Source organism: Leptopilina boulardi, unplaced genomic scaffold (assembly GCF_019393585.1).
Source record: "Leptopilina boulardi isolate dan_hultmark-lab unplaced genomic scaffold, ZJU_Lbou_2.1 LbouV2_156, whole genome shotgun sequence".
NCBI lineage: Eukaryota > Metazoa > Arthropoda > Insecta > Hymenoptera > Figitidae > Leptopilina > Leptopilina boulardi.
In genome coordinates this window covers 410,565-427,522 of record NW_026137703.1, presented here as the reverse complement: position 1 = coordinate 427,522, position 16,958 = coordinate 410,565, and the positions used below count along the sequence as shown (strand labels likewise).

The 16,958-nt window shown below is 36.9% G+C and overlaps 1 protein-coding gene across 2 annotated transcripts in view; it reads right to left on the bottom strand.

Annotated features, from left to right (window-relative positions):
* Positions 1–16,958, bottom strand: part of LOC127276932 (glutamate receptor ionotropic, kainate 2-like) — a 588,544-nt gene that overhangs the window by 188,074 nt on the left and 383,512 nt on the right. The gene's annotated exons all lie outside the window — the stretch shown is intronic.

Below are 16,958 nucleotides of genomic sequence, written 5' to 3'. Positions count from 1 at the left end.
ATATTCCTTTCCTTGCGACTCGATTACGGATGAGTGCAAGTATCTCCTGTTTAATCTGAACCACAAGATTGATCCTCTATCTCAGGATATTTCCTGGATAGAGGTGAGATCTTATGGAAACATTATTCTCAGTATTTCGTGTCGGGCATGAACTTCAGGTAGCCTCATAATGACTAGTCCTCTGATTGATCCTTGATCAATCTATAGTGTGCACGAAATCTAGATTCGTTCGACGACGTAAAGCCGGAAGTAAATTTTTAGAATAGCTTCGGGGAATAGTCGGAAAAATAAGGCAAAAGGGAATTGAATTATTTTCAAACTAGACTAGGCCTAAAAAAATTAACAAAAAATTGTTAATTTCATTTCACATTTTAAATTCTAGATTCTGTAATATTTTATTGTTTGATCTGCACAGACAGTTTAAAAACGAAAACTACGATAACTTTATTTGTACTCTTTTTACTTTTGTATTGCTTTATTTTATTATTACAATACAAGTTTCTTTCGAAGGTTCAAATAATGTTTTAATATTGACTTTTCCTCTCCTATCAAAATCACAGATAAAAGTAAGGTTCCTAAATAAAATAATGTTTTGATTACTTCAAAATCTAGTAAAATACTTTATTGGAATACTCTGGCTCCATCCGGCGAGCAAATCCTGTGGGCAAAAAATTGTAACAACCCAAGTCGTCTTTTTTTTCTTTCCAATTATATTGGTCATTACTCCCTGACTTCGTTCCTTATGCGAATCATCGCAATTTAAACTTATGCCACTACTCGCGTTAGATGGCGTACCGATCGCTGCTTGTAGCAGACGATTCTCCCATGAATCTGGCGCCTACTCGCCAGATTGATGCGAACCACGGCGTGCTGCGACACGTGACTTTTTCTTTTTGTATATTAACGTGCTACGCGTGTACTTTAATTAAGACCAAAGTAATTAATTATAACACTTTAGTGTGATTGTTTAGTTACTACTTTCTGCGATACCTTGCCTCCAACCCATCTTCCTCGTGGACGATTGAAATTGTTGAGTCGAAGGTCAACCAACCGGTAAGTTCGCACTGTGGCTAACTCTTTTTTTTCACTGGTCCGGAGGACAATGGCTGATTGCTAAGGTGACTGGATTTCTCACTCATTATCATTTGTGTCCTTATCGCGAGTCGTACCCACGTTTTATAAAATATTTAATCTCGCGGTCAGGGTTGTCACAATTTTGGCACCCAACGTGGTATTAATATTTGTATTAACAAAGCCAAAATTGTTTATCACAATTTTGGTGTCCGATTTGTATTAATATTTTTACTAACCTTTTTTTTAAAGTTATAGTGATTTCCGTGCGTGAAACCCCGGCTTAGTCATAAAAATGGCGTCGCCATGTGGTCTCTAAACGCACTGAAAATCGAGTTTCTTTCGGTATTTTCACGATAAAATTATCATTCGCGCTTTACTAAAAATTCCTATTAATTTTTTCCTAATTAAGACGCGGTAAATACCCGAAATTTTTGAGTGAGTATCCATGATCCATGATATTGCATTGCTTTGCATGATTTAGTATAAAATTCTCTTTTCAAAATTATTCTGTCTGCTTTTGGCGCATAAAAACGCTTTTCACTTAATGGCTAATTATATTATACTACGATATTAAAAATTTAAGGGGGGGTATAGTTAATTCGGTGAAAATAATGCATACATTTAAGAATTTTTTTTGGCGATACAAAGAAAGTTAATATATTTATTAAATTTTTATATAATAGTACAACATTTGAACAGTATTTCACCAAATTTTCATTGCAAAATATTGCGAATTGAGCGAGTAAGAGCAAATCTCCTCAGGCGCTTGCAAAAAAAGTTATTTTAGGGTGTACACTCTAACTCGCAACAGAATCATCTAAAACAAAAAAACCAAGATGCATTAGTCAAAGGAGATGTTTCTCGAGGTAACGCTGGGAGGATTTTTTTTTCATTTTTCGATTTTTCGTAACACAAAAAAGCCAAAAAACCGATTTTTTCTATAAAAAATCGACGAATTTGTTATTGTAAAATGAGTAATTTTTTAAAAAACAAAGAAAGCTCCCAGGGTTACCTCGAGAAACATCTCCTTTGACTAATGCATCTTGGTTTTTTTGTTTTAGATGATTCTGTTGCGAGTTAGAGTGTACACCGTAAAATAACTTTTTTTGCAAGCGCCTGAGGAGATTTGCTCTTACTCACTCAATTCGCAATATTTTGCAATGAAAATTTGGTGAAATACTGTTCAAATGTTGTACTATTATATAAAAATTTAATAAATATATTAACTTTCTTTGTATCGCCAAAAAAAATTCTTAAAAGTATGCATTATTTTCACCGAATTAACTATACCCCCCCCTTAAATCTAGTGACTACCAAAGGAGATTGCCAAAAAAAATCGATAATTTTCATACATCTTTGCCTTCTATGCACTCACATAACAGGTGTCCGTTCTCGAGTCGCGACAACGTAAACACAGCTGTGTTACCAATGAGACACCAAATGGTTCTCCCACCCAATCCATTTCCGATAGTCAAAATGATAAACAAATTACACCCATTAACGAAAATACACCTCCACAATTTTCAAATTTACAACGAGGAGAAAGATACACGGGATCGATAAGAAAACAAACAAACCCCTTGCGCCGAAAAACAACTTCTCAGTCACGCGAAAAACAACCAGAATATATATCTCGATTTGAACATGTTACGAACCGAAGAAATTCTTAGTTTTTATAATTAATCATTTAGAACAATTAATTAAATAAACCATGGGCTTTTGAGATCGCCCGAATTTCAGCAGTCCTCGGAGGACCAACTGCCAAGATCCGAAGATCTTGTTTATTCTGTGAGACCGATTTATTCCCTGTTGCTGAGATTTTTAGAAATTAAAAATCTACCTCGTTGACTTGAATTATAGAATTTTGAAAAAGGATAAAGAAAAGGAGAAAAGTAAAGAGAAAAATAGTTAAGTTTAAGTTACAGTTTATTACATTAAATTAAAACAAATACAAAAGAGAAAATCCGCCTCTCTCACGCAATCTCGGTGGAAGGAGGATTTAAAAAAAGGATAAGGTATCAGTCGAAAAGTTCGAAAGGTTCGATACAACCTTACCTTATCGTTGTCTTAAACTACCGTCTGCACACTTGTAGACGGGCGTAATCTCTTCTTACAAACTTCACTTTAAATATTGTCTTTGTTAATTATGCTAGATTTTTCTTGGGACCGTCGCATCGAAAACGGACGCGGGCTCTACACGATTCCGGCCGGTGTCACCACAAAATTATTATCACTGCAAAAAGATCCATTTTGACGATAATATTTTAATTCGACACGATTCCAAGCGGCCCCGTGGACTACGGGTATATAGAATTTTAGTTTACGTCCGACCAACAGTTCTTGGGTAAGCACGCAAGAAAAGTTGTGTCCCTTTTACCGGACGGGCCCGTCTGGATTTTTAATCGATATATCGCGACTAATCTTCGCGATCGCCGAAACCGAACTGAACGTGGAATTATGGGCTGGAAACCCCTTATAGGTATGCTTATGGAAAATAAGTGGGAAAGTTTTGCTGAATTTGAAAAATTGGTTCATTGGTGGAAGAAGCTCAGGTCAAAGACTTGTGTTGCTACGCTAATTTTGTCGATTCTGCATTTGAGAGACAATTGCTCAATGCAGTTATATAGAAAATTAAATTCCGAAATAAAACAGTTTTGTTTTATTTTTAAAACAATGTTAATTTATAATTTTGTTGAATTTTATAGATTGTGAATTTATTGGAAAATGAGTTTTCCTTTAGAGGGAAATTCCAATGGTCACACAATATAAAATAATATGCCATTATATTCTCGTTGCAATTCCGGTATTGGGTTGAAATGATTTTGATTTTAATTCATTCCCAAAATTGGTCCGGAATTGATAAGTTGAAATGAAAATAAATAAACGCATGTGCTTTGATTCCAACAGCACATGTAGCGTAGCTTTTAGACCTGAGAGGAAAGTAGGGAGGCAAGGAAAAGGAACTATGGTCAAGAGAATAAGAATGTAGAGGTGAGGTTGGATATGGCATACAGTGTAGCCGTCTCCAGTCCATGTTGGTATTGGTTCTCGTAGCCTATGTCTTACACGAGCGCGAGAGAGCCAACGTCCAATTTCATTGCGACAGCCATTAAATAGAAAAAGACGCGTAATGGTAGCGAATCTAAGAGAGAACGTCATACGGCTGAGTGAGAGCGCAATCGTAACGAGGTTGAGAGAGAAAGATTCGCAAGTAAAAAGAATCTTGTTTCTCTCTCGCGCAACTCCCAGGGATGCGCGGGGGAGCCTTCACTGAACGCGTTCAGTGGGACCCCCACTCATCGGTGTGGAAAATATTATTTTAATTTCGATGCCGTAATTTTTAATTTCCAAATTTTCGCTCGATTAATTCCAAATTTTGTACCTGTTCTAATTTAGTATACTTATTTGTATATCTAAAATTATAATAATAAAATAGTTAATACAAAGACATATTTTTACAATTTCATGTTCTTGTATTAACTTTATATCCATTCCGCGAGGATGTCTATGGATATCCGATGACCCGCGACGCTGCGTAAGTTATCCGGATTTACTCCGATGTTTATTATTTGGGAACATCGTGACAAGGCTTATTGGATTTTAAATAATTAGTAGAATTAAGATTTCAAAACGGCAATCTTCTCAAAAATGCCGTTCACTAGTTATTCGCTAGTCATTCGCTAGTTTATAGGTTGGGAACCTTACGAAATGGTAATTTGAGCTCGGGAGGACCTTTGGAGTATGAATATTATAATTACATAATTTAATTTTGATTAGTTTCTGAATTATTTATAAAAATTGATAATGAGCTCGCCGCAAGGTTCCTATGGTACTGCGATATTCGGGAGCCTCGTATCAATGTTCCTTTTTAGCAAACAGGTCATTGAATATCAAATATAATTTTAATAATAATAATAATAATGCAGGGTAATGTCAATGACCCATGTTTTTAATTCAAGGGTTAAAAGAAAGAATTTTATTTCGAAATAGAGTTTACTGAATGTTTCGCAATTATAAAAGAACAATAGGTATATAATTCGTTATACCGGGGATGCTGACGCATGAAATTCCATGGCGATAGCGCGGGTCTTGGACTTGCTGTCGGAAATAAAGCGAGTCCAAGACAATTGGAATTTAAAAATAAAAAAAAAGATTAATTTAATATTAATTTAATATTAATAAATTAATTGTAAAGTTACGACGTTACAAACAAACGGTCGAAAAATTGTTTGAACGTTATATGCAACAAACGAATAATTTTATCGAATCCCTCCACGTTCAAAATCGAATTGAAATTAAAGATTTCGAATCGCAGACCAAAGAAATGCTAAATAAATTTCGCGCAGAGACTTCTAAGTCAATTCTTTCGCTCCAATCAGAAATTTCACTTTCAATCCAATCCTCTCGAATAGAAACACAGAAGGCCATCGACGCCCTCTCCCAAAAAGTCACAGCCTTGCAAATTTCTCATGTGCAATCACCCTGGCGCGACTCAAGGTGGGCCTTTGACACAAGCGGGGAACATCTTCCCCCAACAACTGGTCAGCAAGCCTCCCCCCTCGACGACCAAGGCATCCACAGCTATCACAAACGATAGCACTTCGAGACACACGGTAACATCGCCCTCACTCGGCAACATCGCCCTCACACGGCCTTCCCCCACTCGCTCACGCTACCCCTTCAGTGAGAAGCCTCCTTCCCCCGCGCAATTTGCAATTCAACGACATTTATGTTCCTCCCCTCATCTCCTTTTCTGACGGACGGTCGGCAGACGCATCGGTACAAACCACGGTACCCCAACAGGTACCACATCCAGTACTAAGCCCTGCATCCACTGCCCAACCGCAGCCATCTCCCCGCACAGCGGTTCCCAATATTCATAAAATTATTTCTTCTTGGGGACTCAAATTTCCTGGAAAACTCGATGCAAATGATTTCCTCGTCGAATTCGAAAAGAAAATGCTAGCCACTTCGATTAATCCCGATGACGCGGTTAATGCTCTATCTCAAATTCTCAAAGACCATGTGTTTGATTGGTACACTACATTTGACGAAACTTTTACAACCTGGAACCAATTCGCGACAAAATTCCGTCTCGCATTCGGCGAACCGATCGACGACGAATATATTATAAACAAAATTCAACATTTAGTTCAAAAAATCGACGAAACGGGTATCCAATTTGTGATAAGAGTCAGCAAACTCTACAAAAAATTAGAGGAAAAAGTTTCTGAAAAGAAACAATTAGATAGAATTTACAGAGCGCTCCATTCGGAATTAACTAACTTTTTTGATCGCGATTCATTCACAACCTACGACGGCTTAATCAGCAATATTCATAAATATGAAAAGAAAATCGCGACAAACAAACAAACCACTAAAATTCGAGAACAGGAATTCAAGCAACCTCGCCAACAACGCTGGAAAAATCAATTAAATGCAATTGAAAATCAATCACACGCACTCGACGAGACGCAAAACCTAACCACTACAGCAGACAGTAAAACAGAAAATTCACAAAAGCAATCGAAGCAAACTAAAAAGACAAATAAAACAGAAGCGACAGTAGACTTAAATAAAATTGAAATTTACAAACAGCAAATAAAAAAATTACAGGCGAAACTGCCCCAAGAAAGCAAGTCTACAACTGATGCAGAGAAAGCCCCACGGCCTCTCTCTTCTTCCCACGATTCGCGCCACCGCTCTTCTTCTCGTTCTCGCCGCTCCTCACGCTCGCGTTCGTCGCACGGAAAGGGGGGGAGGAACAGATCGTCTTCGCGAAATGATCTTGACAAGAACGACAAACGAGACGGTAACAACAATGACAAAAATAACAGGCGCAATAATAATAATCGTGGAGGGTATCGCGGTCGTGGGCGTGGTCGCGGAAATGGTAGGAACAATTGGAACAACAGTTGTCAAGGTTACAATAACCATAATGGTTACAACCATTCTCACCAACATTCACAATCATGACAACCAAATTCTCAGTGTGGTGCTCAGGCGCACAACTCTTGCGCTCAACAGCATGCACCTCCCCGCCGCCTACACAGCAGTGTAACGGTAACTACAACCGCGAATACTCTAATTCGTTTCAAAAAAACGACAAGGATGCCAGGAGGGATTAATTCTCCCTGGCAAAACATCCAACACAAATGACGCGATTCCTAATAAAAGCGATAATTCAAATCAATTCAATTTTAAAAATCGCGATCTTTCTCAAGACCATGCAATCCCGAGCAATGGCCGCACCACAGACGAGTCAACGCGCGCCCCTGAAAATGCCATAGCGCTTAATCAGGCGTTCGCCACCAGGGACGATGCTAGTGATTCCGACTGTGACTGGGGCGTATTCTATCACACGGAGTCCGAGACAGGAAATGAAGACTCTGAAGAGGAACCCCCCTCTACTGCAGAAGAGGCGCGCATTTCCTCGCTTACGTCAACTTCCCTACTTCCTCCTAGTAACCACTTACTCGCGTTAACGCAGGAAATTCAGGAAACTATTCAAAAAGGGCCCGCATTGCCTTTTCCGTCACAAAATCGGTGTACGATCTTGACAAAAATCAAAATAGGCGATAAAGAATTTACGGGACTTCTTGACACAGGTAGCGACCGCACCTTCATGTCAGGCGAAGCATACGACAAAATTAAAGAATTTACAATCGGCAAACCAGTTCAAGACGCGATAACCCGAGCCGGCGTACAACTCGCACAACGAGATCATGTGGCCGCTCCGCGTTATTCCGCGAAATTTAATATCGGTATCGATAATTGGAACGGCTACATGTGGTTCGCTGTCCTTGACGGACTCACTACCCCAATTATCTTAGGCATGGATCTTATAACTGCCTGGAAAATCGTCATAGACGCTAACTAGGGTTATTGGTCCATTGAAGGTTCGAAAACTCGACACCCTTTGAGTTTCGCGCGTTCAGCAAACGGCTCCCTAAGAAATATGCAAATCACTGAATTAACGGATGAACAGAGAGATAAATTAAATAAATTTATTGAAAAAAAATGTCCGAATTCGCTGATTATACCGGGATAGTTACTGACTTGACCACTCACCTCATCGAACTAACAGACCCGACGCCGTTCAAAACTGAACCGTATCGCAGCAGCCTAGAAGCTGATAAAATAATAAATGAGCAAATTGACAAATATATCGCGCGAGAATTTATAAAACCAAGTAATGGTCAATTTGCTAGTCCCGCAATATTCACTTACCGTAAAGACGGTAAACCAAGAATTTATATTGATTATCGCAAATTAAATAAAAATACAAAGAAATCCGCGTATCCGTTACCCCGCATGGATTCCATACTCGACGCGCTTTATGAGGCTAATATAATCAGCACCATAGACCTTACCGACGCATTTCACTACATACCGATTGACCCTGCATCGCGTGAATACACCGCTTTCATCATACCCGGTCGTGGCCAGTTCGAGTGGGTCAGAATGCCTTTTGGCCTCACGAACGCACCAGCCACTTTTCAGGCTCTTACCGATAGACTAAAACAAAAGTTTATCCATTACATTCGAGAACACGCTCTTCCGAGAAGGTTTATAGACCAAGTCTACGCCTACTTAGACGATTGGATAATTATTTTGCGAACTTTTGACGAACATCTCCAAATTTTAGAAAGTGTTCAAAATTTTGCAAGAAGCAGGATTGTCCATAAATCGCGAAAAATCTTTCTTTGCAAGATCCTCTGTCGAATATCTAGGCTTCATCCTTGACAAAGATGGCCTTAAGGGGGGGGTAAGGTTAATTCCATGAAAAAAATGCATATTTTTACGAATTTTTTTTTGGCTATACAGAAAGAGTTAATATATTTATTAAATTTTTATATAATAGTACAACATTTGAACAGTATTTCACCAAAGTTTCAGTGAAAAATATTGAGAATTGATCGAGTGACAGTACATTTCCTCTGGCTCCCCAAAAAAAAGTTATTTTGCGGTGTTCACTGTAACTCGCAATAGAATCATCTAAAACAAAAGAATCAAAATGGATTTGTTAAAGGAGATGTTTTTCTAGGGATCACTGGGAGGGTTTTTTTTTTATTTTTGAATTTTTTGTGGCACTTTGAAGCCAAAACCCTGCTGATTTTTTATAGAGTAGAATCGATAAAATAGCTGCGTTGCTATCTCGAACTTACCGAGTTCACTGCGGTAACAGACCATTCGAGCCTAGTCTGGCTTTAAAGTATTAAAGATCCCAGAGGCAGACTCGCTAGATGGGCCCTGGAACTGTCTGCGAGCAAGGTAAAAATAGAGCATCGAAATGGAACGTTAAACGAAGCGCCCGATACTCTTTCACGCCTATACGAAACCCCAGCGGAAGACACGCCCCTCTTGGAAATAAACGCAATTGCGAACCAGTCCTGGTACGATACCACGGTGGACAAAGTCAAAAAAGATCCCGCGCGTTACGAAAGATATCGAATTGACAAAAATAACAAACTGCGTTATTTTAAGCCCAATCAAATTAAGGAAACACTTGGCGATAATAACGAGTGGAAAATTGTCCTTAAAGAAGAAGAGATTCTTCCAATCCTAACCGAATTTCACGATTCGCCTCAGTCCGCACATCAAGGCATTAATAAAACGTACCAATCCATTTTAAATTCGTACTATTTGCCTGGTATGCGCGAGGATGTGAAACGTTATGTCAACAAATGCCAAGTTTTGTCTCAAATGCAAACCAGATAATTCTCCACCTCAAGGCTTGATATACCCGCGAAAATTCACTGAACCATGGGAAATAGTATCCCTTGATATCATGGGCCCCCTTCCGCGTTCAAAGGCAGGCAAGCACTATGTTCTCGTGTGTGAAGACGTTTACACCCGGTACATAGAATGTTTCGCGCTCTCGAAGGCGGACGCCCCCAAGATAATAAAATCAGTGACAACACTCGTTAATCGATGGGGTACACCGAAAACGTTCTTGACTGAAAACGGCACGGAGTTTGTTAATAAAAAGGTCACCAAATTCCTCGAAGAAATTGGTTCTTTTCAGCGAACAACTCCCGTTTACCACCCACAGTCAAATCCGGTAGAACGCGTGAATCGTAATTTAAAAACGATGATCGCGAGTCTCCTTGGAGATGATCAGCGTGAGTGGGACATTCCGCTCGAAGATATCCAATTCGCGTATAACAACACTGTACATACATCCTTAGGAGTAACACCCGCGTACATGAATTTTGCCCGTGAACCAAGACGCACTGGTCAACAAATAGACAACAACGCTACTGACAACACGACCGATGAAACGACTAAAGAATGGGTCGATCGAATAAAAAGAATCGACTCTCTTCGCACAAAAATAGAAAAGTTAATGGCCAAAGCCAGCGAGAAACAAAGTAAGACCTTTAACAAAAAACCGAGATAGCGCTCGAGGCCGGAGATTTGGTGTTTTACCCAAATAACACTCTTTCTAACGCCGCGAAAAATTACAGTTCGAAATTGGCCCCGCGCTATAAGGGACCAGTAGTTGTTCAGAAAAAGTTGTCTCCTTTGGTAGTCATTCTCGAAGACGATAAAGGTAAAAAGATAGGCAAATACCATGTCAACGATTTAAAATCATCAAAAAAAGGTCTACGATCGCGAACGAATTTGTAACCCTTTTTCAGATCAAACCAAGGACCAAAACGACAACAACTTCGCACACAAAATAGAAATTAAAGTTCTGAACCAAGAACTTGCCGCGGCTAAATCGAATCAGATCCCCAGCACCACGGATGATGTCGCGGGTCACTACAAGATGCTAGTAGATCTGGTTAAAGAAAAGAAGAGCCTCGCAGAACAGCTACCGAAGTTGAAGGAAGAAAACGACATGTACAAAAATCGAGTGACTAAACTCCAGAGAGACGTAGATTTATACCAGCAAGATTACGACTCACTACTCGAGGATTATAATTACACAGATAAGCTCTGGAAACGTACTCGTAATCTGTTCTCCCATAAAATCGCGGAAGTATACAATATGCAGTCCGAACTACGCGAGATCCGCATCAGGCCCAGAGCTGCACCAGGTTTTCTCAACTGCGACATGATGGGTCACAGCTACAAGAGCTGTACCAAGGCGTACAACGGACGCTTCTGCCAAAAATGCGCCAACCCCGATTTTTGCACAGATGAATGCCCTTGGCCCCATGTACCAGAGAAAAAATTTCAAGTTCCGACCAAAAATAGATGTAAAAGTTGTAACCGCCCCAAAAATCTTCCTCATTACAATTGTGGCGAATGTCGCAAACGCCTGATGGAAAACAATGTTATCAAGCGAAATCAGCTGGCCCAGAAGTTACTAAACCAAGAACCGCAAGTTCAACCACCTCCAGGCCCATCAACAGGTGCTATCCGCAAGAACTCTTCCAGACTCGAGCCACCTCCAGCCCGGGTCGTCATCCCAATCGAAGAGACACTCGAAAAATGTCAAATATCCGATAAGGCAACGTCCTCCCAAGTTATCACACATCCCCAAATCCGCACTTTATCGACCCTCAACCGAGGCCGAGTTGAAAGTACACATCAACTGTTATCGTTGAGAGATTCGGACGAGGAAAATTTCAGACTATGGGAAACACTGGCAGAAGTCTACAAGCTCAACGTCGAGAAGGAAGAAGAAGAAAAGTAAAAAAAATATATCTTTTTGGTTTTCAACGAGTTACTGTTATACCTATTGTTTTCCTCCGAATCAGTTTAACAGACTTTAAGTTTCTTTATTCTCGCTCCTTGGCGCAATCTTCTGTTATAAAACATTCGTTTTCGCGCCATCGCGCATTTTTTATTTTATTATTAGAATAAGACGTTATTTTGCGCCGTTGCGCATTATATTAACAAAAAAAAAAGAGAGAGAGCACGGCTATTGTCCGTCCAAATATTTTTTTTAACTATTGAAATATTCTCATTTTCAGTTATAATTCATTTATGAATCAACAAAACTTTTCCTTCAGTATTAAATAACATTTACATCTAACAGATGTCATATTTCCGGTAAAATATGAAATTACATCTTTCTGTAAATATATTTATTCATTAATTTCATTCATGAACTAATACTTAATAAAAGCAATTCCACTATTACTTGAAGTAAAATATATTAAGACAGTTTGAATAATACCTATTCTTTATGAAGTTAGGTTTTATGTAAATTTTTACCTGTATATTATATAATGTTTCTCAAAGAAAACGAAAAATTGAATTTTTTAACCTAAAAAATCGATTTTCTCATAAACAGCTCTATGAAAGATTTAAAATTTTTGTGCAAAATACTTAGGAAAGTGTTCAGATTCAAGATATGAAAGAAAATTTACAGTGAAAGAACTTTTGGGTTAAAGTGTGTAAAGGAACACCGTAATTATTTTTGTAGGGCTATGTTATCAATGAAAAAATATTAAATTTTATTCTTCTCGAAAAGGGCTCCGGCGATTATTTTATTTTCTGTTTAAAAATACTCTAGAAACCTCAAAGATTCAAAATCCACAAGAAATTTTAGAGTGCAAGCAATTTTCATTTAAATGCCTTTCAGGCGCACGGTACTCAGCTTTTATATTATTTCAGACTGATCTTAACTGTGAGAGGAAATGTCAGAATCTACATGAAATCTTATATGATTTCCTATGCTTAAATCCATTCGTTTTATCATGTGTAAAAATGCACATGAAATCGTGTTCCATTTCCCACATGGTTTCCCATGTGGATTCACATTTGGTTTTCCATATAGTTTCCCATGTTGGGATTTTTAATAGGGCGAAAGAGGATTTGATCCGGGAAAATTAAAAAAAAATGATAAAGGATTTCACTGAGGAAATGACGTGGGGTTTGACATGGGAAAATTTTTCAAAAAAATGATAAAGGATTTCACTTGGAAAATGACATGGGGTTTGCCATGGAAAAATTTTTTAAAAAAATGATAAAGGATTTCACTTGGTATTTAACATAGTATTTAACATGGTATTTGACATGGGAAACAAGGAACCTCGTTTTAATTTTTTTCCTATATCAAATCCTGTCTCAATTTCCCATGAAGATTTTTGTGGGGAGCAATATGGTTTCCTATATAGGAGTAAGGTTTTACATATTTTTTGACATTGGATACCATGTGGTTTCCCATGTGGGAATTATCAATAGGGTTCTTACAAATTACTTTCGCCATATAGGACTAAATTATAGTATAATAATCTTTGTATTCATTCCGTCATTCATTCACATTTTCTTAGTACTTGAATTTTCTCATTATTATTAGATTATATATACATATATATCTTTACTTTGATAATTAGGGTTCTCGAAGGTTTCTACCTGAAATTTTTGTTGTCAAAATCCGAAAAATACCACTAAAAACAAATCCTTAACCCCCTACAACCCCTGGGAGGGGGTTGGAATTTCATTGTTCACGAAAAGTCGAGTACGGTATCTATTCCTATGTTTTTTTGGTCGCTGAAATCAAAAAACACCAACAAAAACACATTCTTTACCCTTTTAACCCCCTACAACCCCTGGAGGGGGTTGGAATTTCATTTTTCACGAAAAGTCGAGTACGGTGTCTAATCTTATGTTTTTTGGGTCGCTGAAACCAAAAAACATCACCAACAATAAAGTTTTCTAGAAAGTTACCTATGATTACACAAATACGCACCTACAAAGTCTTAAGGAAATTTATTTTTCTACACTTAGCGCCGTGAAAAATGATATTCCAACCCCCTCCCAGGGGTTCTAGCGGATTAAGGGGGTAAAGAATTTGTTTTTGGTGGTGTTTTTTGATTTCAGCGCCCCAAGAAACGTAGGATTAGAAACCGAACTTGACTTTTTGTGAAATTTAAAATTTTAACCCCCTCCCATAGGGTTGTACGGGGTTAAGGAAAGAAAGGATTTGTTTTCAATGGTGTTTTTGGGATGAAGCGACCCAAAAAACATTGGAATAGACACCATACTCAATTTTTTTTTAATTTGAAACTCCAACCCCCGTGAGTAGGTGCAAGGGGTGGTTGCGGGAAAATGGGTCGTCAAAAAAATTGTTCATGGTCATATTCGGTTTCAGCGACCCCAAAAACATAGGAATATGGGGTTGTGTTTTTTGGGACCTGAATTTTTTTTTGTGCCTGTGTTATTATTGGAGCAATATATGATCGTAATCGTGAACTTCTGAGGAAAACGAATAAGTCAAAATAAATTAAACAGTGTTTATATTTAAAAATTTTATAATTTTTTTGAAAAACTCATTAAGTGTCATAAAATAATATTGTCATTAAGCCCGAGAACGTCATACAAGCCCCCGCTGTAATTGACTTACTCGAGGTCTGAGCCCGGAACAGGCCGATAGAGTGAGGATATACCACTTCCCTTTTCAGGACCCAATCCGTGATCGCTCGATTCGTCCTAACAGTCTTGGGTTAAGGGAAATTTTTTTATTATTGTATATGCGATATAGATGATAACCGTTTAATCCCAGTGAGTGGAAGTGGTGTATTCATACTTAACTTACCAACACCTATCCCCGAGGACGCCACTCAGGCCTACCGTAATATCTGCCACTCGCGAGAACTTAATATAGGCCCAGATTGGTAGAGTGGGGGTATAACACTTCTCCTCAATGGAGTGAAACGGCTACTGCTGATGTAAGATAAACATAGAGCAACCGACTACCGTTTCAACAACATTGTAGTAGTGTTGCTAAAAAAAGATTCTAATAGTCTCAGGTAACTTAACTTGATTATTATAAAGTTTATAATATTTTTCTGCAATTTGTCGATCAATAACTTACTGCAGGTGTTGAATCTTCTTATATTATATTTGTCTTTTTCATTTTTGTATTGGGCCCAAAAAATATATTCCTATTTTTGTATAGTATTAATCATTATATATGTATTTTGAAGATAAATATGGATATTGCATGATATTGGTATTGAAGATATTTGTTTCTTTTGGTTGTCTTAAATGTTTCATATAAAAAATACTTCAATCCATTTAGTTTTTTTGGTATTAAATAACATTGGCATTAAAGATATTACGATTTTGAGGATAAAGAAAGATATTGGATAACATTAGTATTGAATATATTTTAATAATGCAACAAAAATATTGATTGTTTTATAATAGTGGAAGCTGTCTTTTGGAAAAATTTTTTGGTATTGGGTAATTTTGGCATTAAAGATATTTGGATTTTGAGGATAATAAAATATGATATTGGATAACATTGGCATTGAATATATTTCGATATTGAAAAAAAATTATTGACTGTTTGAGAATAGAGGTAGCTGGCTTTTGGAAAAGTATTTAAATAGATAGAAAGAGGTTAGAATATTGTTTTAAGGGTTAAAGTTGTTTTATGGGTTAAATAATAGTTTGTGAGTTGAATATTGATTTGAATATTAATAAAATGTGCAGAGGAAAATAAGTTCAATAATAATCATTATCGAAAATGATGTAATGTGGAAAAAGATTAAACAACGCTAATTCACGTTCATAAAAGACTATCATTGTTGCATTAGTTAGCTGAATTATAGTTCATGCAATATTTTATAGGTGAAACACATGTAAGTAAATTTTTTAAAGCAATAAACTAAAATAAACGATTTGTTTTGAAAATTGGCTTTATCAACAGTTTGAAAGTTGAAGCAGGATACCATGTCGAACATAGAAGAGTATTTTATTTTAAGTAAAGAAGATTTTAAAATTATTGAAAATGTAAATGAAATGTTAAATGATATGCACATGTATAAATTTGAAGAATTATCAAAAAATGATTCAAATTCTTTTTTCATTATGCAAAGTACTTTGTATTTACAAATGCTTGATTTAATTGTTCCAATTAGAGAAAGAGTTAAACATATTCAAATAGTTTTTAGCGGTAATAACAATTCTGGTCATTGGATTTGTGTTTATTACGATGGAGTAAGACTTTATATTTTTGATAGCCTTAATGCAGGGTGTTTGAATATTCACCAAATAGAATATTTAATTAGATTGTTCCCTTTTAAACCAACAGAATTTTTTGTAGATGTTGATCAACAACCGATTGGTACAGTTAAGTGTAAAGTATAATGCAATAGCATTTGCAACATCTGTATTGGTTAACAGTGTAAATTAAAAGATTAATTTATGAAACTGATAATAATATAATGAGCAAGCATTTGATATCATTTTTTGAAAACAATTAATTAAATAATTTTCCGGCAGTTAGAATGTCTAATATTAGGATTTCGATTTGTAGAGAATGATTGGAATTGTCTTTTCATAAATCGAGCTAAAGAAGTTCAAAATGGAGAACTAAACCGTTCATATTTTTTAAAGACTTTTCCCAGTCAAAATGACAACAGAGTTCTGTCTACTGAAACTGAGAATGAAAAGAAAATACCCAAAGAAAAAAGTTTGTCCTGTAAGATGAAGAAATTATCTACAGAAATTGAAGAGGGATTTACATGTTGATGTAAATTCAGTATGCACAACAGAAAATAATAAGAAAATAATTTCTAGTCTTATTGTTAGGGAAAATTTTGATCCTATGACATATCCTACAATGTTTCCTTATGGTGATCCTGGATGGACTGTTAACCTTAAGCATACTCAAGGTACTTGTAATTTTATTCATTTACAATTTTATATTTATCGTCTTTCATAGAGAAGAAAAAAGCGTGGATTGACACATGTGCGTTTAACTATTTGTTTACGTACACAAATTTGCGATTCAGAAACTTTAAATAAAATGATATGTGCTGAAATCACAGACGAAATAAAGAATCCAGAACTTTTTAACATTGTAAAGCGATTTTAAGTTCATGGGCCTTGTGGTAAACAAAATAGGAATTCACCCTGCATGGATCCTGAGATGGGTCATTTAAATGTATTGCTGACAATTCGACGATCGTAGC